Genomic DNA, 24,613 nt, shown 5'->3' with positions numbered 1-24,613 from the left:
TCTTTCGGGTTTGGAAATAGATCCTTATGGATACGAAGTTATCGCATGAGAAACAGATTATTAAGGTCATTAAGAATCATGTGAGTGTAGCAACAGCCGAGTTCAAGTATTGTTTAAATATATTTCACTAATTCATGTTATGAACACATACCTCGTACTTCTTTTCGACAGTACAGCCCCTGTCAAAGCAGTTTCACCAATAAACAATCTTGTAATATAATTAAGCCCCCATTAAACAGACTGACGATCGCATAGGTCTGAACTCTAAACGTTCACAGCATCACTAGTGATTATTAAACTTTTATAATAAGAGGAAAATGAACTGTGCTATTTAAATATGTTTTATGAACAAGAAATTCACTCTATCGTATCTTATTTAGCATAATGGACACTAGAATAACGTATGTTTAGTATTTCGAAAGTAAAATCAGTCTTGAAGACTGGTTATACAAATAGGTTAGAACAAAACAGATGTTAGGGTTAAGATACATTTTATTCAACTTAAGTTTATCTCAGCTTGGTATTTTTAACTAGAAGGTTTTCAGAATGAATTTCAACCTTTAACGTTTCTGTATAAGTTGTAAGATAATTTATCTCCTGTTCCCAGGTGGATTAGCGGTAAGTTTATGGACTTACCGCGCTAAAACCCGGGGTTTGATTTCTTCCGGTGCACAAAACACAGATGTAGAAACTGTGTAGCTTTGCGCTGAAAAAAAGAACACACCAACACATTTCTTTTGTAGTTCAAGGTTCATTTCTATCCTACTTAAACAAGCTGCTTCTTAAATGTTTGATGTTACAAAGAGAACGATAAATTTTGCTTTGTATTGTTTTAGTACTGAAATTTCGAATAAGAACAGAACATAACAGTTTTCGTCATATTAATTTTGTTATAAAAGATATAAGATATCATTGATACAAAACTCCTGGCACAAAAGGCCTTTAATACACGTGACACATTTAGCTTGTTTCATAACGTGCAGCTGTCCGTGACACATAATGTCCTCAGCAGAGTGGCAAACGTCATAGACAGACAGTTAATTAAGCTTATCCCTAGGCAGGTGAGGGGGATACGAATCTCTGACGTCATTACAACATCTGTGAGACTAAGGTTATTTGTAGCTTTACAATTTACAGCGATGTTCGAACTTTTATTAGTCGTAAACCTTGCAACTGAGCTCCATAAATATCGATATACTCAGATGTTAACGCCGGAAGGAAACAGACTAAAAGACTATGTGGTGAAGGAAACGTACTTGGAACCACTTTGCTTGAGCACTTGAAGGTCGAAGAGCGAACGTACAATAGTTCGTTCATACAAATATTATATGTATAATGAAAAATGGTGCTATATGATCTTTAGAAGGATTAGCTGGAACAAAACCTCTCACAAAATTTATCAACTTAAGTTCTGTAAATGCCCATGATACTTTACTAGAAACTAATAATAATTTTTAAAAATAATTATTCTTATCAGCATCTGTTGATTATACAATTCTAGACATTTCGTTCATTTAGTGTTAAGTAGTATTTCCCATCTGTCAGTGATGCTCCGTATAGTGTTAAGTAATATTTCCCATTTATCTTTGATTGTTCATATAGTGTTAAGTAGTATTTTTTCTATCATTGATTGTTCATATAGTGTTAAGTAGTATTTTTATCTATCGTTGATTGTTCATATAGTATTAAGTAGTATTTTTATCTATCGTTGATTGTTCATATAGTGTTAAGTAGTATTGTTATCTATCGTTGATTGTTCATATAGTATTAAGTAGTATTTCCATCCATCATTGGTCGTTCATATAGTGTTAAGTAGTATTTTTATCTATCGTTGATTGTTCATATAGTATTAAGTAGTATTTCCATCCATCATTGATCGTTCATATAGTGTTAAGTAGTATTTTTATCTATCGTTGATTGTTCATATAGTGTTAAGTAGTATTTTTATCTATCGTTTATTGTTCATATAGTGTTAAGTAGTATTTCCATCTATCATTGATCGTTCATATAGTGTTAAGTAGTATTTTTATCTATCGTTGATTGTTCATATAGTATTAAGTAGTATTTCCATCCATCATTGATCGTTCATATAGTGTTAAGTAGTATTTTATCTATCGTTGATTGTTCATATAGTGTTAAGTAGTATTTTTATCTATCGTTTATTGTTCATATAGTGTTAAGTAGTATTTCCATCCATCATTGATCGTTCATATAGTGTTAAGTAGTATTTGTATCTATTGTTTATTGTTCATATAGTGTTAAGTAGTATTTTTATCTATTGTTTATTGTTCATATAGTGTTAAGTAGTATTTTTATCTATCGTTGATTGTTCATATTGTGTTAAGTAGTATTTCCATCCATCATTGATCGTTCATATAATGTTAAGTTGTATTTTTATCTGTCGTTGATTGTTCATATTGTGTTAAGTAGTATTTCCATCTATCATTGATCGTTCATATAATGTTAAGTTGTATTTCTAATCTGTCGTTGACGCGTTGAACGTGTCATTCCGTTGATGAACTAAAACACAAACTATGACATTCTAGATACTTGTAGGTTCTACCGAAAAACACTGAGTCAATATAAATTTCAATCAGTTAGTTAGATTTTTCTGCTTGAGAGCTATAATCATGTTACATACCAACTCAATGGTCGTTATATACCATATAAAAGCCTGGAAAGGTAGATGACGTTTCGACTGTTTTTATCCAGGTTTTTCTGAAGTACAAGGTATCTGAAGAAACAGCATCACCACATGTTTGAACTTAAACACTGTAAAACTCATCGTTCCTTTAGATCTTTTAGTACTGTGAGAATACCGTTTTGTGACTGGTGGTGTTGTGATATAGAAACACTCCCTTGTTATTTATAGAATATGGTACATTAGTTATTGCACATATTTTAAACAATCACATTACGGCCGAAACTGACGTAGACGTTTATCATGGTTGTCGTTGGTCAAGTTTCAACAGCTTCTAGCTTTTCAAACCCTCTCAACTGTCTTCTTTATCTCATCGTATAATTCTTTATCTTTCTTATCGTCCGGCGATTACTTTCTCTTCCTACTCTTAGGCACATTTTCTTAAATTCATCTTTTATCAAACATTAGCAGTAATTTTTATATTTTGACGTTTCACAGATTTACCAAAACTTATAAATAACTGTTCATAAATACTTTCGTTGAAAAGAATCTAAGAATTTCAGATTTCAATATGTGTATCGACAGAAAATCCTTGAAGTTCAACAGGGTTGGTTTTAACTTATTTTGAAAAGTTGAGTGCTTGGGGCGCCGAGACGTGTTGGCACCAGAAAGTAAAGAAAAGCAACAGTTTTTTTTATTAATTTAGGTTCTAAAACGTTCATTAGTTATGAACTACAAGAACCACGTTAGTCACTGGATACAAAACACAAAATTCTCCTCTTAGCTGGGTACATAAAGCTTCACTTCAATATATTCACAAACGTAGTTAAGATCTGTCTCATTCTCAAATCACATTGTACTAGAAATACCGGAAACATACAACTGGAAGTGACTAATCCAAAAGTTACATAGGTATTTTACAGCTCATACCACCGTTTTTATGGTCCGAACAAAAATAATTAGGCTTGTCATTTTTTTTAACGTAAGTTAATCCTTATTTCTATGGGGCTCAAGAAAATCCAATTTAAGTCTTTCCCTATATATATATACTTTCCAAAATGGACTTTGACCCTTGCACAAAAAAAAAAAACAAACAACTGAGATTCATAACTAGAAATCATTGAATTACATTGCACAACAATTTTTCGAAAACTTTTGCTTCCTGAAAAGATTTTGCTGATTGTGACATGTACCTGGTGTGTATGCACAAATATAGTTTTGGTTTTGCTACATCACGTAGGAACTCTGAGAAATAGACAGTTAACTGTTTACCGGCAATAACGTATTTAATTGCGTTTATGTTTCTAACATGCTATTAAGTTTAACATAATTAAAAGTGTTTTGCTCCTGGTTTTCGTTTGTTTTCAATGTCCGGTGCATCACGTTGCAGTGTCCAACAGTAGTCAGCAAGCATTGACGGATTCCAGTTGCCCTGATATTGTTTTTAAATTGTAACAATGTCCTGGTGAAACTGAAGATTTCGATGAAACGGTACGTGATGGGCAAATTTGGATGTGATTTTCGTGATCAGCAGCCAAAAATCTATAAGGAACACCCAACAGTGTTCAAGAAGCAAAAACTGTGTTTTGCAGTTTTATTTTGAATAAAGTTCAGAACTGGTAAAAAATCTAATTTGGATATCCTGTGAGGGTAATGTTTTGTTTATAAAACAAGAGTTTGCTTATCTGAACATCACATTCACGCTGAAACCTACACCACCAGGTCACAGAATTCACGACGATCCAGGCATAGCTAACCCTAATTTAGAGCTGTGGACCAAAAATTATGCCAACAGTCCTCATCAGTTGATAGGAAACACACTTCGTACTTTCAGTTGTGTTTACGTTATAAGAATGACTCTCAATCAGACTATTCGGATTCCACGCTAGCTTCTTGGCCATGCTAGAAATATAAGAGCTTTCATCAGCTAGATATATCCTTTATTAGTTAATTTAAGCATATTTCAGAAACTTTATAACTTACCCTTAAGAATAGCTCGACCTCTATTTAATGTATTGTAATGTACAGCCAAGAAGCTAAAAAACAGTTAGCATTCAATTTTATAGTATGTGTTAGTTATAAGACATCCTTCCCTCTGAACACTCGATTATTGGATATATCTTCGACAACTAATTCTGTTCCTTTGAAAATTTGATTATGCAGTATACCGTCTACCACTAAATCTGTTCCTATGGGCACTTGATTATATAATATACTATCGACCACCAACTTTATATCTTTTGACGCTTGATTATATAGTATACCGTCGATCATCAACTTTTGATTTTTGAACTTTAGAAACACCCACTTATCGTTTATACCAACCATTAATCTGGTTTGGTGAGAGAACCTTGGCTACTTATGATAATATATTCATTATTTATTTTCCGAACAACTCAAACCGAACAGATAATGGAATAATATAATAAGTAAATCAAACTTTCATTAAATATCTGTGTGTTAAGAGCTCACTCATGTTAATATAAATAATATGTTAAATTAAATTCGAAATGGTCGAGTCACTTTATATAGATGTATGGTTAAGCCTCAAATAATAATAATATTCTTATACATTAGGCAGGGTCGAAGGAGTTTGGATAGAAGTAAAACAAGAGAGTATTAGAAATTAGAATAAACAAGATTATGCTACATAACAAACCAACTTTAATTAACACGTGTAGAAAATGAAAACATATTTTTCTTAACGTGTAATCTGTTGAACATTTCAATAATTTATTTATCTTTATATATGTTCAAGTTTTTCGAGGCTTTAGAATTTAGTTAAAAAGGCTTAAGATAAGTAAACTATGTAGGCCAACTTAACTTTGAAGAACCATGAGAAAATTGAGAAATAAAATAATCTTGTTATTTTGAAAACTGAAGGATACAGTTCTAAAAAAAAGCAAAATGATCCCAATGATACAAAACATAATTAACGACATCTAGAAAAAAAGCTAGGTAAAGTTTAAAAAAATTCAAAAATAAATTAGTCAATTTCATAACTCAAAGTATTGTAGCGTTTTGTACAACTAGCTCTTCGATAGATGAAAGTAACGAAAACGGACACTTTGCTTTCTTAAACGATGGAACCTATATTTTTAAATAGTGTTCCAAACTTAACAGGCAACACCCTAAACTTAATGTTATTTGTAACTAATGAGCATAATTAATTTAGAATTTCTAATGCTGCTTTAAATAAGGATTTGTATAATTAATTTAAGTTTCTTTATTGTTATTTGTTGATTTTCGCGCAAGTCTATATGAGGGAAACCTGCGTTCTCACGTCCACAATTTTGAAGTGTTAGAATAGACGTAAAACAGATAATAATATTATCCACTGCCATCTGCTTGACTTCTCTAATTGTGGGTCTCGACTTTCACTCTTATAACGCACTCATGATTTAAAGTGCGGAAAATTTTTTATTTATTTTTGGTAGATAATGGAGCTTGAACCAAGAAACCTCGGATTCACAGTCCAGATCAACAATTTAGTTATTTTTACCTCAAGACAGGACACTGACTAAGCTCTCAACTTCTGGCCTTATACGTACTTTACAAGTTTACATTGCAGAGATATCAAAAAGTGAACGCCCGGCATGGCCAGGTAGGTTAAGGCGTACGAGACTCATAATCTGAGGGTCGCGGGTTCGAATTCCCATCGCACCAAACATGCTCGCCCTTTCAGCCCTGGGGGCGTTATAATGTTACGGTCAATCTCACTATTCGTTGGTAAAAGAGTAGCCCAAGAGTTGGTGGTGGGTGGTGATGACTAGCTGCCTTCCCTCTAGTCTTGCACTACTAAATTAGGGACGGCTAGCGCAGATAGCCCTCAAGTAGCCTTGCGCGAAATTCAAAAACAAACAAAAAGTGAACGTATGATTGAGCTCTATTTTAATCTATCCTGTACTATTTTCTTTTGAATTTATTTATTGAAAAGCTATGCTTTATAAATATAGGAGTGCTTTCAATTTATTCAAAAGACAATAAATACAAGAATGTTATAAAAAAAGTAAAGTGTTGTTCAATTAAGAGTTAGTGAAAAATATTTTTTATGAATTATTCCTTTGTGTTGGTTAGCATAAAAGTAGGCTTTACTGAAGTTAGGCCTAGTTGCACTCATTAATTTGGTGTGATGTTGTTCTTGGCTTATTAATTAATAAAGAAACATATGCAGTAATTGCTATTTTGTTTTAATAAACAAATGAGACTAAATTATTCGTATGCCATAAATATCAATATTGAAAAACCTTAAAGAATACTTTTACCAACTAATAAGAAATTCTTTATATTTTATAAGCATTGTGCTGTTGCTTTCAGCATACTCATATTGAGTTATACAGTGTAAAATTACATCCTGTCAACACAGCTTCACAATATTACTTTATCGATTTATAACTTATGTTCGCTAGAACTGACGCGAAGCCTGATGCAACTGAATCTATGTCTGCACAACTGATGCTATATCTCACATGATTGATATTATCTGGTACAATTGGCATGATATCAACAAAATGACACTATTTTGGTACAACTAACGATGTATCGAGATAAATGATGCTTTACATGCTATTACTGACGTTGTCTGGCACAAGTAATGCTTTATCGGCACATTAACTAAAGTAACTGACGCTATAGTCACATTTGGTACTGTTTGGTATAACTGACAATGTATTGACATTATTTATGTTGTATATACTACAACTATCTGATACAATCGACAGAATTGATATATACCTATACAACGGTCACAATAGCTGGTCGGTATTGAAGTTAATTAGGCAGCTGCTTAAGGCAGCCAGTGAAGCGTGTGTGGACAACGTTTTTCGAAATGCACTGCTCTGATGGGAAAAAAGACAGCAAAAAGGCAAAACAAAAGAGAGAGAAAGATATTAGTAATGTGGTGTATTTTATATCACTATGTTACATGGGTAACACCATAATATAATGCGACATTAATATTATGCAGAATAGTATATTTTAAAAAGAAATTTTATATAAAGTCTCTGTATTCTGGGGATACTTCTAACTCTCCCTAATAATTTCATTTGTTGTCTAATCTTTCCTCGGGCCTGGCATGGCCACGTTGTTAAGGCACTCGACTCGTAATCTGGGGGTCGCGGGTTTGAATCTCCATCACACCAAAGATGCTTGCCCTTTTAGCCGTATGAGCGTTATGGTGCAACGATCAATCCCATTATTCATTAGTAAAAGAGTAGCTCGAGAGTTGGCGATGGGTGGTAATGACTAATTATCTTCCCTCTAGTCTTACACTGCTAAATTAGGGACGGCTAGGTGTGAGCGAAGTTCAAACAAGTATAATCTTTTTCCACTTCGCGTTCGCTGTTGCAGTTTGCTTTTACTTTTAACATGCCTAAGGCTCAACAGAAATATAAATTCGGTCTTGCATTGTATCTGGTAAACTTGACGTTATATCTGGCACAACTGATGTTGTATTTGGACCAGATGACGTTATATCTAGGGTATATGATGCCCTTATAAATACAATTGATGCTATACCTAGATGCTAATTTGTACTTTATTGACCTGCCACGATAACGGTGATGCAAAAAGCTTCATAAAATATTATAATGAATTATTTAACAACGACAGACCGACAGCTTTACCCAACTGGAAATACCCTTAAAAAGACGATGGTAATTCTGTCTCCATATTTAGCCAGATCGTAACATAGTTAGTGTATAACTCGACTAGAAAAATAAAATAACGAACGAAAAATGAATCAATACTAACTGGATGAGCAGCTGCCATAAACAACTGCTATTGTTTATCGATTAAAGTCGGAGAAATCCAAATATTGGACATTAAAACATCTATCTCATCCACACAGGGACAATTATTAGTGAAACGTACTTGATTAGTTCCAAGCGTTTCATGTTGATGGCTTATGAATATAAATTTTAGTTTATATATATATCTTCTTCCAACTTAATGCTTAAATTACTTTCAAAAACACCTAACGGGCTTGCAGGAATGTGAAATATTACTGCTCATGCATCTGTGTTCTTAGACATCACGCTAACAGCATTGTTGTAGTCATTACCTTTTCATTTGTTTACCACCATGACTTATAATTCTGCTACGACACATGCTCATGACAGAACCTACACGTCGATGTCTTCGTTCAAGGTATGTCCAACTTCTAACGAGCGCCGAACGGAATATACAGGTTGTTGTGAGTTTAAGGAAAAAGATGGTTGTACGTATTTAAGGAACACGAGTCATTCCTTTCTATACACGTTAAATCAATGCCCATATGTACATATACACACATATTATGTTACCTAGCTCACTGTCAACTTTACGTCACGTTGTTATTGTACGACATACTAATGGTTGAAGAGTCGAAAATTAACACCAAATGTGTTTTGAGGTGAAATGCAATTTCTTATATTTTAAAGGTTGTATTTGATCAGAATGTTTTCAAAGGATTCTTGTTTTGTTTGTTTGTTTTTTTTTATTTTCGAGCAAAGCTACACGAGGGCTATCTCCACTAACCGTCCCTAATTTAGCAGTGTAAGACTAGAGGGAAGGCAGCTAGTCATCACCACCCACCGCCATCTCTTGGCCTACTCTTTTACCAACAAATAGTGGGATTGACCGTAATTTTATAACGTCCCCACGGCTAAAAGGGCGAGCATGTTCGGTGTGAAGGGAATTCGAACCCGCAACCTTTGGATTACGAGTCGAGTGCTTTAACCCCCTGAGTATAACGGGCCTCGAGGGATTATAGGCCTTTAAACAATGTGAGGCCTGACGAGGTGAGTGTCGTGAGTTTTCGTGGTATGTTTGTATTTATAGAGAAAACACAATCTTATCGAGAACGAATGGTCATGTATATATCCTACTAGGAATATTTATAGAGTATATATATCTTAAGCCTACTGAAGGATATTAAAAGTATAGTATAATATATAATATAAAATGTTTGAGTCATATATTATCATTCATAACGACTTGATGTAAATACTAAAATAATAATCTGTCTACTTTTCTTCACATTTCTTCCATACACCTGATAACACTGAATTAAACAGGAATAGGTTGAATCTGTTCATTAAATGTTATAGGGGGCGTTATATATCAACTTTTTCTATTACATAATGGTAAAAGTAAAACGGGATTGTACGTTTAGACAATGGCGTATTTAGGTAGGGGCTAGAGGGGGCTCAGCCCCATGGCCCATGATCTTAATGGGGACCAAATGACAATTTTATTTTATGTAAAATTACGTAGGATGCAGGACCCATAAAAATTATTAGCTCCTGAGCCCAATAACCTTAAATCTGCCACTGCGTTTGGAAAGAATTTTGATGTTAAAAAAAGCCCAACTTTAAGTTTATATTGGTTAACGTATTTGCATTATAGTTGTTTCTGTATCCAGTTATTTTCATTTATCACTAACATGGTTATATTTTTGATATCTTCAATATTTTTTCTGTCTGTTTATTTGTCTCATTGTTTGTCTGTTTGCTTTCTTTAACCTTTAAACGGCGGCCATCATGAACTGATTCTGTTATCTACAACATTCCCGCTGTTAATTTAAGGGTTAAAAACGTATTCATGGTTTCTCAACCTTTTACTTGTATTACATACAAGGCATTGTAGTACTTTAGTGCCCTACACGTCCTCGTTATTGTAAGTAAAGAAAAAGTGATGTTATCAGTACTAAAAACTCTAAAGGAAAACGGCTTAAATATAAAGCAAAGGAAACCTCGCTGAGGTGTCAAAAATATAAAGAATACTGTAAACATTAAAAAAGCAATGTTACTGTAGTCTTTCTTTACAAGGATAGAACAGAGAACAAACTCTTCCATCTTCAGCTTTGTAATAATTTGTCCTTTCAGCTTTTATTCATGTTTGAGTTGATTTAAAACAACAACAACTGAGATTGAGTGTTTTCGACTCGTTTTTTTTAGTGATACATTTAAAATACTTTTGGTTCTCTTCCATGATTGGGGAGATTCTTGAAATTCTCTCTTTACATTGTCGTAATTCGTACCTAATTCGTGGAAAACATATTATATGATAACTTTCTCTTACTAAGATGTTTGAATGTGTTTACTTGTTATTACTGTAAAAGTGAGCCTACAGAGGAATTTTTGATTTCATATTTTGTTTATTTAAGCTATTAATGAAACTATCACCTTATGTTTGGTACTATTATATCTTTACATAGAACGACCCAGTATGGCCAAGTGATTAGGGCGTTTAACTCTCGATCTGAGAGCGGTGGGTGCGAAATATTCTCGCCCTTTCAGCCGCGCGCGCGCGTGTGTTTGTGGGGGTGGTGGTGGTGGTGGGTATATGTGCGGTCAGTCCCATTATTCGTTGGTAAACAGTAGCCCAAGAGTTGGCGGTGGGTGGTGATGACTAGCTGCTTTTCCTCTAGTCTTTCATTGCCAAATTAGAGCAGATGGTCTTTGTGTAGCTTTGCGCGACATTCAAACCAAACTTTACATATAAATTAAACTTCTGTAGCGTAAGCGAAGGTGTTAACAACACATGGATGTAATTAGTGACATTGTTTTGAAAGGAGTTAGACCTGAATCTCTAGGCCTTTAAGGCCTAAATCTCGACAAAAGAGACAGAAAAAGAAGATGTGTTATCTGTGTCTTTTTACTTATTGCCAAAATAAAATAAATGATCATAGAAAAAACATTTGAAATATAGCTTAACATTTTAAGTAACATATTTAGCAGTTGGATGAAACGATACATAGTAGATGTTAGTACCGATCAAAGAAAAAATGTCTTCAGATTCAACGTGAACACATTATCTCGTTTAAAATTATTCTAAGATTTTCCTTAGCTTCTTTCTTCAGTAACAGAGAAAATGTAATCTCGCGTTACGTTTATTTTAATTTTCTGCGTTATCGAAAATTGGGATAATTTGCAACATAATATAATACCATAAACGTGGGTAAAATATTGCAGTGCAGTTTCCACCGTAACCCGATTAGAATTAACTTATTAATTTTTACTTCTCTGAAATTTGAAAACTAGATTAACAAATTGAAATATATCTAAATTTCAACTTCTTTGTACGATCACGTGCTCTAACATGTGTTTGTTTGCTTAGAGCAAACAGTTCCCGATTATGGACTTTTTTCCTACTACGTGACGTTGAAATTCCCATGCGTACAGTCTAGTACTTTGTATCTAAGTCTATGTAATATTCATTATGAAATGGAGACACAGTGGATCTTTGGCTCGCTGTTGAAAATTATCAAAAACTCAAAACAACATAGCAGGGGGGGTTCTACTCTGAAACTAAACACAGCCTCGCAATCAGATAAATCAAATTAGCGTGGAAATTCACTGTCCAGCACGTGCCCTTACGTAACTACGTGCTGGAAACAAGCGATCAATAGTTTTATTACTGGTTGTATCGACGCAGAAGAGAAAGAGCAGGAATTGTTCCAGCGTTTGCTTAATATCTAACAACAAGAGGAACGTGAATACAGTCTTCGTTTTCACACAAGCTCTGTTTCCCCCTAGCTTCAGGAACATTTACAAATAAAGAGTTGTAGGACACATGGTATCGAACTGACAACTATAAATAAACCAATCTAGAACTGTAGAATTACGTAACAGTACGTTATTGACTGTATTTAAATATAGGCCTATGGGTAATTCAGGTGGGGTATTATATAAACGTATTTTGTAATAGTACGTTATTGACTGTATTTAAATATAAACCAATGGGTAATCTAGGTATGGTATTATATAAACGTTCTGTTGTAATGGTACGTTATTGACTGTATCTAAATATAGACGTCTGGATAACTTAGACGGGTACTATATAAACATATTATTGTAATATTTTATATTATTGGGTGGGTTCTTGTGGATAATTTGGTACAAAATAATACAACCATGGGTGTCCGCAGAATTTTTCTGGGAGGGTAAAGTCATGTGAAATTATGAAGTGAATTAGAAATTTTATATACAAATGCTGAATAAATAAATAAATGTTTTTTTTTCATTTTCTAGGGGGACAAACTCCCTGCCCATGAATACAGCGTTCATTTACTTACTGATAAAGACAGTGTTTTATTTCTCCAATTACGAGTTCTACTCTTAAACGGTTTCACAGAATTGCGATAGTCTTAACTTTACAAACAATGTAAGCAGTCAATTGTTAACTTTCTCGCATCCTCAAACACACAGTAGTTTGTTAAAACACAAACTCACATAAATGAAGCAAAATTTCGTTTTGTCGTTTTGTTTTTTGAATTTCGCGCAAAGCTGCACGAGAGCTATCTGCGCTAGCCGTCCCTAACTTAGTAATGTAAGACTAGAGGAAAGGCAGCTACTCATCACCACCCACCGCCATCTCTTGGGCTACTCTTATACTAATGGATAATGGAACTGATTGTAACGTAATAACACTCCCACGGCTGAAAGGGCGAGTATGTTTAGTGTGACGGGATTTCGAACCTGCGACTCTCAGATTACGAGTCAAGCGCCTTAATCACCAGGCCATGCCGGGCCAAATATGAAGTGAAAGAAAAGCCGAGTAACAAATTCCCTAAACTCAGTAATCCATCAAACACTTTAACAAACTCATTTATTAATAGATCAATACTCTTAAATGTGCTCGACACTAACTGGCGTTTTGTATCGCCTAAATTGTTTCTTAAACTTTAAAGAAAATTATAGTCTTTAGTGTTCGAATCGAACACATGACGTTAAAAGCTCACGCTGGGCAAACAATGATATAAATGACTGAATTAAAAACAAACAATAAAAAACATAATCTTCAAGAATATTACATGGGCAAGTATTATCGAATAACTCTGACTGGAATAGTTAATTTAACAACTGTCATAAATAATTAGCATTAGCTTGCAGTCATATACCAGTGAACTCAGGCCATAATCTACAAACTACCTGGAAACTTTGGGGCTGAAAATAATAATAAAACGGGAATTTTCTTTAACTTCCCCTCAATATTTATTATTGCATAGTTTTAAAATACTAGTGACCTAGGTCATAATCCCCTTATAATTTTTTATATTTTACTTTTATTGGAGTGTGTGTAATTCGAATCCCATATCTCAATACACTACCGTTAATTATCTGGGTCGAAAATAATAATAAGGACCATCTTCCCTTGTGTGTATGTGTGTTAGGGGAGGGTGAAAATACAAGTTACTCGGACTTTAAGTATTAATAAATTACCTTTAATTTCGGGAGATAAAATATAAATAACAAAGATACTTAACTTTCTCCCCAAAAAACAAACAAATAATATTTTATTGTGGGGATTGAAAATAATAGTCCTCAGTAATGTGCCTTTAGTTGTAAGTGTTGTAAATACAAGTAAGTCAGAGCCCGAATTCTTAATAAACTACTTTTAATTGTGAGGGTTCAACGTACATGTAATTTAGCCCTAATCTCCAATAAACTACTTTTAACTATAGAAGGTAAAAACAACTAATAACACATATCCACCAATAAACTACCTTTATCTGTAAAGGGTATAAATTAATAACACATAACCACCAATAAATTACTTTTATGTTTAGAGAATAATAATTAACACATAACCATTATTAAACTATGTTTAATTATGGAAGGTAAAAATAACTAATAACACATATCCACCAATAAATTATCTTTATCTGTGGAAGATATAAATTAATAACGCATAACCACCAATAAAATACCTTTACCTGTGGAGGATAAAGATTAACAACACATAACCCCCAATGAACTACCCTAAATATAGAAGATAAAAATAACTAATAACACATAACTACCAACAAACTTTACCTGTAGAGAATAAAATCTAGTAACTTATAACTACCAATAAACTAACTGAAATTTTGAGGGTTGAAAATACTAATGAAATAGGCCCCCAAAACTATCTACAATTTTAGAGGTTTAAAATACTAGTAACATAGGTCCTAACACTATCCCCCTAACAAACACTCAACAAGAACAACAACAGACAGCAACCTATAATTGTGTGGGTTTGAAAATACAAGTAAGTTGGGCTCTAGTCCCCAATAAATTACATTTAACACAGAGTCCAAAAATGCTAATAACACGTGCCCTAAGCATCAATAAACTAAAATTAACTCTAGGAAATAGAAATACCAGAAACGCGAGACTTAATCCTCGTTCAGCCATCTTTAATTATGAGGGTTTTGAAAATACCTCGACTCAGATCCTGATTTTCAGTAAGTTATCATCACATATAGAGAATGCAAATACTAATATTATTCAACGAGCAATAAACTACTCTTAACTACAAGAAATAAAAATACAAAACCACGGGGCTTAAAACCCCAAAACTTTAAATGAGGGGGTTGAAAATACAAGTAACACAGGCCATAACCCAAAATAAACCACCTTTAATTGTGAAGGGGTTAAAATATGGGTAACACGAACCATAACCCACAATAAAATATCTTTATTTGTGGATGTTGAAAAACAACAACAACACACACAAACAAAAACAGTGCAATTAATTCTTAATAAATTATCTTTTAGTGTGAAGAATATAAATATTAACAACGTGATAACAATGGCACTTTAAGTGTTGGGGACACTAGTACCTTTGTCAATATTTTACAACTTAAAAATCTCGCTCTCTAAACATAGGGTATAACGTATTTTCACATAGTATAACGTAATGAAGATAGTTTTAGAAATAAATCATGAAAGATGCAACTGTGTATGAGATCTATCAAACAAAGTGACCGTGATTGGTAATGCACGCTCGAGGGAATACGTCATGTCACGTGAGTTGCGGAGAGGAGACGTCATTTTCTGAAATTCTACTTTCATTGGATGAATTTCTTTCCTATTGTTTGTCATGTTCGTTTTATCGGGTCAGAATCAGATCAATTTGGACCCGATAGCTCATCAGGCTTGAAGCAAATAGAATCGAATATAGACTAAAAAAAAAAAAAAAAGCCAATAAAGGAAGGGGTGGTTATTGACGTCAGACAGTAAGATCTGGTGTCACCTGCATTTAAGTACTGTGTAGATTTAGGCCAAGAATAAAATAGACAGTCTAAGGTTATAAAAAAGTAGATTAAAAAGAGCAAAAAAGTTATGCTTTCATGTTATTATGCAACAGTTAATGTACTAAATAACAACTGTATATTTATTTATTAAATATACCAAAGATCTAAACCAAATAACAACTGAGCCATTTATAAAAGATGTAAGCAAGCTAGTGATACATCCAACTTATAGAGGTCTGAAGATTATCTAAATATATTAATAAAACTGTATTAATTGCACAGTCTACATAGTTTGCCAGAGTTTAAATCGAATGGTTTTTCGTATTCTTTAAATTGTAACTATCATTAAACTATAAAAAAGTAGTCATATCGAAGACATCTACATTACCAGAAAGAGAAAGAATATTATAATTCGTTGTATTTAATTATTGGAAAACATTCTGTAATGTTAGTTAATGAACTTAAGCGAAAGCACGTACACGATAACTGAAATCTCACCCTTTCACTGATTTTGTCCTAGGAGTAAACAACCAATTTCTATGTTTTTTGCAATGAAATTACATTCACCATTTTTGTAAACTTATTTCTTTAATGTTATTAATTATAATATTTTTATAATTACTCTTAAATATATACATTATTATGATTTTGATTAGTAATGTTTAAATTTTTTACATTGTTAGTTTAGTGTTTAGATTTTAGAATAACCTAAGTCTTATATACTGGTCAAACAAACTTTAATATATTATTAGGATTACGGCCGAGAATGTTGTCAGAAGAGATACTCATCTGCCGATTTGACGCATATTGTTGATCACAGGTTTTGTTTTCATCATGTACCAATTTATAACATTATTCATTTTTAAACAGTTTCTCATACAGGATTAGTTTTGATCTACATAGCTTAGTTTAATTAAAAGTTCTCGATAAGCTCGTATTTCGTTATAAAATTTCCTGAGAATGTAGACACTTATAAAAACATTTAAAGAAAAACCTGAAGTGAAGTGTCTTAATATTGTATGCGTTTCTAATGCATTGTAAGTTTTAATGTTTTTATCATTTTATTAAAATGCTGTCAACTTGAAGAAAACACATGAGTATTCTTATCTAGGCGACAAAATGAATTTCAATCGACATCAGAAACTTAACCTGACTAGCTTTGATTTAAGTAACAATGAGAACAGATACAATTCAACCAACCCATTCATGCTTTAAGCACAATTAGTGGAGAAAGTGCATGTTACCACGATATTTCTTGTCGATTTCAATGTGATTCTGGTTCAGAGGGGAAGGCTTTGATTATTTCCACTGGTTTTCTTGTATTGTTATAAGTCAAGTGTATGTAATTAGGTTCTAGGAAAGGGGGATTTCTATGTTTCCAGTGCATATCTTGTGGAATTTCAGCCTTTATTTAACCTGTGATTAAGTTCTAGAAAAAAAGCCATGACTATTTCCATTGTATTACTTGTTCAGTTCTCTACTTGTTCAGTTCTCTAAGTGTTTTCTTTTTATTATGATTGACGATTGTTTCATTGTAATGCTCTTAGCCTTTATTTCTATCATTGCATTCTAAAAGAGAAGAGCATGTACTCACTGATTTTCTTGTAGTGTTCTAAGGCGTTTTCTTGAGTTCCACGAAATCAAGGCCTGTTCATATTGACTTTATTATAGTGTTCTAATTTTTTACCTAATGATTGCCTCCCTCTTTCATCATAGTGTTCTAAGCCTTTTTTTTCCTGCAACCGATGTGCTATCACAAGTTTTCTTGTGATAACGTTCTAAGCCTTTTTTTCCTATTGATTTGTTTTTTTTTCATTATAGTGTCCAAAGTTTTTTCCCTGTAATTGAGTTAAAAAGAGGAGAACTTTTTTACACCGACATTTGAAAGGTTCCAAGCCTTTTTTTCATTGGTTGGTTTTCAGAGCCTTACATAGCTTGTTATCTCTAAGTATTTTCCCATGTTTGAGTATACCTGAGAACCATATCAGTAGATTTTGTTTTTAAATGCTACGTTAGTTTGTTTGTTTTTGTAATTCCTGAAAGCTACACGAGGGCTATCTATGGTAGCCGTCCCTAATTTAACAGTGTAAGACTAGAGAAAAGGCAGCTAGTCATCACCACCCACCGTCAACTCTTTTACCAATGAATAGTGGGATTGACCATAACATCATAATGTCCCCCACGACTGAAAGGGCGAGCATGTTTGGTGGAACGGGTATTCGGACCTACGATTACGAGTCGAGTGCCTTAACCACCGGGACATTCTGAGCCTACTACGTTAATATATTTGTTGTTTTAATTCCGGGTTATTTTTGTAAGAATAATCTCTTATTAATTAATTGGTTACGAGAACTTATTTTAAATGTTTAAATTTTTTTCTTCTATAAATGAAGATGTCTGTTTTGGATAAGTTACAATTTATTTTCAACCACGAAATTTTGAATGAGAACAAAAAAAATTCGGAAGAGAGGTAAGGGGAGGAGTGAGCTTCAAAAGAAAAGCGACACAAGCGACATGTTAAGAGACTTTGTCTTATTTTTTTGGTCATAATAAAGTATTTCTTTTTTCAAAAGATTGATTTAATTATTGAATTTGAAACAACAACAAACTGTTTGTTTCAAAATAATAGAGTGCGTGCATAGTTTCGGTACCCATGTACTAATGTACACAGACGTACATAAATAGATACATGCATATATATTGTACATGTAAATTCTAAAGTTATTAAGAGATATCTTTTAGCTAACAACCATGCTGAAAGTCGTGGGACTCCTGTTCCAGTGCAAGCTGTATTTACCGTCCCTAGAAGACAATAAAATCTGGTCCCAGGGAACCGTGTCCAGCTGTTACCCTGCGCCCCTGACCATGCGCCAGCTGACGTCGTCCTTGCAGAGGAAGCAAAGAGAATAATTAGGATCGCGCGCTGTGCGTCGCGTGCTCAGACTAGGCTTGCTTGTAGACAACAGAAGAGTAGCTCGTGAGGGTGCGAGCAACGCGAACTGGTAGAATTGTTGATGATAGCTGACCTAATAGCCAAGCAGACATTTGAAACTGTAAGGACCAGCCAAGTGTGGCAATCCATATGACCGGCGGAGGGCGGGGACATTTCGCTAGGACAGAGCCGCCAAATCGTGGTAGATGCTGGCAAAAATCGACCACGGAAAACTTGTGGAGTAGACTCGCTAGCTGAAATCTAAAAGCGTCATTTTCTACAGCACACATACAGAGATAGAGCTCAGCGGGTTTTACGGTGTTTCGACAACTACTGTCTACGGAAACGCTCTCCTGTTGCTAGTCGGTTGAAGTTGCTAACCCTAACGACCATAGGGCTGTGTTTGGGTATTGGTCAATATGCCGCGGTCATTTTTAGTTAAGAAAGTGAAGCACCTTATCGACTATTCCTACCGATGGGAGGAACGAGAACCTCCCAGCCCCACAGAGGCAGCCCCAGCTCCTAGTCCTCCGCCCCTGGTCATTCCACTTGGTAAAGGTAAGCAATGCTTTAAGTATTGGTTACCAGCTTTACACAGAGTTTATAAACCGTGCACTGTGTTAAAACCAGGTGTTAAGTAGAATGTGTTATTTACTCATTAATTACCGAATCTCACGTATCAGTACCGTTGTTAACTCGTGTTTTTCGTTATATTGTTCAGTTGCTTCCGGTATAGTCTTTACCACTTACTCTAAACCTTATCTTTAGTACGCATATTAACCTATGATTATATATATCTATTTGCGCCATCCATAGAGTTAATAATAATCTTTTTTTGCGATGGTAGATGAAAAGTTAATTAAACAATGAGAATGTTTCTATTTTTAGAATAATAAGGGAAATACGAAGCTGTAACTTCATAAAGTGCAGAAATGAGTTTTGTTTAAACATAATAACGTCGTATTGACATTCAAGTATCGCAACGATTTAAGCGAAATTACAGTAAATTATCTTAAACTTTTTCTATGAGTAGCGTACTTTAGTGAATTTGGATAATTTTTTGTACATATTTTAATTAAATAGTTTGGTTTTCAATCTTATTAAAGTCTTGTCTTAATCTACTGAAGTACTTAGCGTAGTAAGCTAAGCAAATATATCTTAGCTCGAACACAGTCTTTTGTGGATTCTCTTTTGATGGCTCTCTTTAAGATAAAGGCTTTATCCTTATTTGGAATTTTCTGAAAAGATCAGATCTAACATTGAGATTGGTGCGACTTCCGCGGAGTGATACATGACTTCACAGTAAACCTTTAACGGTAAATACAGTGTAAGCTATCCAGTGAAAGGCTGCTGAATTACAAACAGTCGCGTGCTATAATTTCGGTAAAAATGTAGTTGCCTTAATTCGCTGTTTGATAAATCATTGAAATAAGAGTGATTGGCTATTTCTTTAGATAATTAAGCAAAATCATATAGTTTTTGATACAGGAATATTTGATAAAAGAAAGCGAGTCCACTTTGCAAAGTTTCTCTTCTCAGATTATACGTTCAAAACACTGCAAATTTAATACCTCCACTATTACTATCCATAACGAAACATTCACCGTACATGTAAAGAAACAAAACTACACTCAAGTTAAGCTAATCGTATATGTTATCTAGAAGTCTGAAATACTCAGTGCTCGTGACTCACTTTGTCTCGATCAGCGTTTACTACGTCAGTCTTTTGTACAAGTTCGATTTGAGGGTCTTCCACTTGTTGATAGCCTCAGGCTGGCGCCGGCCATATTGAAATTGCTTGCTTTCACAGACGTTCGTGTTACGTAATGGTGTAAACATTTCTGCACCTAATCTGTTTCTCGATGTTCGATATACATTTACGTTTACAGCGTTCGAAATAATAAACCAAGTAATATTCACTTATTTTGAATTGTCTTCCTATGACATGAATTACGTTATCAACAGTATGTCATTGAAGGTACTAAACAACAACTAAAGTATTCCATAAATTGGTTTTAAACCTTTAGCTCTATTAATGGGAGCCTAATGAAAAAAAAAAAATCATTAGATTTATTTTCTTATAACCAGTTATATCGTCTCTTGGTGTAGTACTATATATATTTTTGTAGTTTTTATTTTACCTTTTTAAATGATATGTTATTTTGATACATCCAGGTAAATAAATATTCACAAAAATTAATATTTAACATGCTGTGCGCAGTCATAGTAACTAATTTGCATCTGATCTAACAAACAATATTTCCTTATCAATAACGTACCAAACACTATTGATTTTAGAAAAGCTTTCATAATAGTTCAACGTTACTAGGTGCCAGAGAATGTTCGAACACAATGCATTACTGTCTGCCTGTTGACTCATTTTTTATTACTAATTGTTCACAAAATAAACGGTTTTGGGAAATTTAATTCACACAAGACGTTTACCAAAATCTTTGTTTATTTAATAATATTGAAATTTAATAACACGTTCAACTTTTGACACCGAAACCCCGACATACCGTTGATAATACTCCCCTCGAAACTAGAAGCTATAAACAAGTAACATGGAAAATTCTCAATAAAATATGATTTATTGTGTGTGTGTGTGATTTCTGCTATAAAGCAAAATTAGTTATTAGAGTAGATTAGATTTTCTGTTTTGTAACATTTACTTAGGATTTCAGACATTTTAAGAATAATTTTGCTCAAGTTAAATATAGAAAATAAATTAAATTAGAATATTTCAGGTGAACTTGAAAACGTTTTTTCTTTACCAGCAGACCTTAATAATTATTGCACACTTTGAAAAAAAACATGGGCTCTAGTTGTTATAATACCTTACAAATAACCATAGGCTCTAGTTGTTATTTTACCTTACAAATAACCATAGACTCTAGTTGTTATTTTACCTTACAAATAACCATAGGCTCTAGTTGTTATAATACCTTACAAATAACCATAGGCTCTAGTTGTTATTTTACCTTACAAATAACCATAGGCTCTAGTTGTTATAATACCTTACAAATAACCATAGGCTCTAGTTGTTATAATACCTTACAAATAACCATAGGCTCTAGTTGTTATTTTACCTTACAAATAACCATAGGCTCTAGTTGTTATAATACCTTACAAATAACCATAGGCTCTAGTTGTTATTTTACCTTACAAATAACCATAGGCTCTAGTTGTTATTTTACCTTACAAATAACCATAGGCTCTAGTTGTTATAATACCTTACAAATAACCATAGGCTCTAGTTGTTATAATACCTTACAAATAACCATAGGCTCTAGTTGTTATAATACCTTACAAATAACCATAGGCTCTAGTTGTTATTTTACCTTACAAATAACCATAGGCTCTAGTTGTTATAATACCTTACAAATAACAATAGGCTCTAGTTGTTATAATACCTTACAAATAACCATAGGCTCTAGTTGTTATTTTACCTTACAAATAACAATAGGCTCTAGTTGTTATAATACCTTACAAATAACAATAGGCTCTAGTTGTTATAATACCTTACAAATAACCATAGGCTCTAGTTGTTATTTTACCTTACAAATAACCATAGGCTCTAGTTGTTATTTTACCTTACAAATAACCATAGGCTCTAGTTGTTATTTTACCTTACAAATAACCATAGGCTCTAGTTGTTATAATACCTTACAAATAACCATAGGCTCTAGTTGTTATTTTACCTTACAAATAACCATAGGCTCTAGTTGTTATTTTACCTTACAAATAACCATAGGCTCTAGTTGTTATTTTACCTTACAAATAACAATAGGCTCTAGTTGTTATAATACCTTACAAATAACAATAGGCTCTAGTTGTTATAATACCTTACAAATAACCATAGGCTCTAGTTGTTATTTTACCTTACAAATAACAATAGGCTCTAGTTGTTATAATACCTTACAAATAACAATAGGCTCTAGTTGTTATAATACCTTACAAATAACCATAGGCTCTAGTTGTTATTTTACCTTACAAATAACAATAAGCTCTAGTTGTTATACTACCTTACAAATAACCATAGCTTCTAGTTGTTATTTTACCTTACAAATAACAATAAGCTCTAGTTGTTATACTACCTTACAAATAACAATAGGCTCTAGTTGTTATAATACCTTACAAATAACAATAGGCTCTAGTTGTTATAATACCTTACAAATAACCATGGCTTCTAGTTGTTATTTTACCTTACAAATAACAATAAGCTCTAGTTGTTATACTACCTTACAAATAACCATAGGCTCTAGTTGTTATAATACCTTACAAATAACCATAGGCTCTAATTGTTATAATACCTTACAATTAACCATAGGCTCTAATTGTTATATTACCTTACAAATAACCATAGGCTCTAGTTGTTATAATACCTTACAAATAACCATAGGCTCTAGTTGTTATAATACCTTACAAATAACCATAGGTTCTAGTTGTTATACTACCTTACAAATAACCATAGGCTCTAGTTGTTATAATACCTTACAAATAACAATAGGCTCTAGTTGTTATAATACCTTACAAATAACCGTAGCTTCTAGTTGTTATTTTACCTTACAAATAACAATAAGCTCTAGTTGTTATACTACCTTACAAATAACCATAGGCTCTAGTTGTTATTTTACCTTACAAATAACAATAGGCTCTAGTTGTTATACTACCTTACAAATAACCATAGGCTCTAGTTGTTATTTTACCTTACAAATAACAATAGGCTCTAGTTGTTACACTACCTTACAAATAACCATAGGCTCTAGTTGTTATTTTACCTTACAAATAACCATAGGCTCTAATTGTTATAATACCTTACAATTAACCATAGGCTCTAATTGTTATATTACCTTACAAATAACCATAGGATCTAGTTGTTATAATACTTTACAAATAACCATAGGCTCTAGTTGTTATTTTACCTTACAAATAACCATAGGCTGTAGTTGTTATATTACCTTCTAGGGAAACAGTAGCACCTAGTTATTATTATTGCATCCTAAAGTAGCTATGAAAATCAGTTACCGTTGTTATTACCTTCTCATTTAATAGTATGGTTTAGGTATTATTACTATTTTCTGAGTTAGTGATATTGTTCTGCTATTATTATTATTTTTCTGAGGAAACAGTAGACTTTAGTTGCTATCACTACTTTCTCAGAAAGTAATGTATTTCATTTACTTTTCAGTTACAGTTTAAAGATTATTATTAACTTCTCATATAAAAATACACTTTATCTTTGTTTTTAGTTGAAGCATACTTAGTAACTTTTCAGATAACAACAAATTTAATTATTATTACTAATTTTTACGGAGATATCGACATACGCTGTTTTACTTCCTCAATTTAACAATTTGTTACTTTATTCTCAGCTATTATTATTGAAATCTAGTTACACCGTTCTTACAACCTGCTCAGATAATGGATTTTTAGGTATTTTTACTCCTACAGTAGTTTAATAATTACTTTTTTTCATATAATAACAGCATTCACTAATCTGTTAAGTTATTTGAACTTGTTTTTAACAACGAGACATTGATTATCCGATGTGATGAACACATAAGACAGAAAGTCACAGCACTGCCTTTTGTAAGTTGAACGTTTTAAGTATTGCAGAAACAAAGTTTCAGTACATGACCGTATAAAAACCAACAGCCTAGAAATATTCCTTACCTAATTCGTCAAGCATGTCTTAAGATAATGTTGAAACGACGTCGTAGTCTTGAACTTACTGTAGTTAAATAAAATACAACCACTTCACGGACAAACAAGCATTACATAGATTCCTCCAGAACTACTGGTTTAACGTGGTTTTGTATTTACTTTTTCGGTTAAAATGTTCCAAGGTGAAAGGATGCATAGCAGCGAAAATTCTAGATAATTGAAAGAGTGGTGTTTTAATTAATTACGAAGTGAATTAAATACAAGAATAGAAAAGATGTATCTCATTACACGAAGGGAAAGGAAGGGGGTATAGGATCACGATAGTTCTCACTTAATGATATTTTTAAATACAGTAGAGGCTTTGCTAATTTAG

At 33.1% G+C, this 24,613-nt stretch overlaps 1 long non-coding RNA gene and 1 pseudogene across 2 annotated transcripts in view; one reads left to right on the top strand and one right to left on the bottom strand.

Annotated features, from left to right (window-relative positions):
- Positions 1-3,318: 3,318 nt before the first annotated feature.
- On the bottom strand, positions 3,319-20,358 carry LOC143238460 (uncharacterized). The gene is made up of 2 exons (XR_013020587.1): positions 20,267-20,358; positions 3,319-4,543 (listed from the first exon to the last, which is right to left on the bottom strand). It is a non-coding gene; the product is annotated as an uncharacterized LOC143238460 (long non-coding RNA).
- The window catches only part of LOC143238459 (uncharacterized), a 26,091-nt pseudogene continuing 20,077 nt past the window's right edge, over positions 18,600-24,613 (top strand). Inside the window, exon 1 of the transcript XR_013020586.1 lies at positions 18,600-19,131. The product of XR_013020586.1 is annotated as an uncharacterized LOC143238459 (transcript). The remainder of the gene's footprint in view (positions 19,132-24,613) is intronic.

This window comes from Tachypleus tridentatus, chromosome 13, assembly GCF_004210375.1.
Source record: "Tachypleus tridentatus isolate NWPU-2018 chromosome 13, ASM421037v1, whole genome shotgun sequence".
Classification (NCBI taxonomy): domain Eukaryota; kingdom Metazoa; phylum Arthropoda; class Merostomata; order Xiphosura; family Limulidae; genus Tachypleus; species Tachypleus tridentatus.
This window is presented reverse-complemented; position numbering and strand designations above follow the sequence as displayed.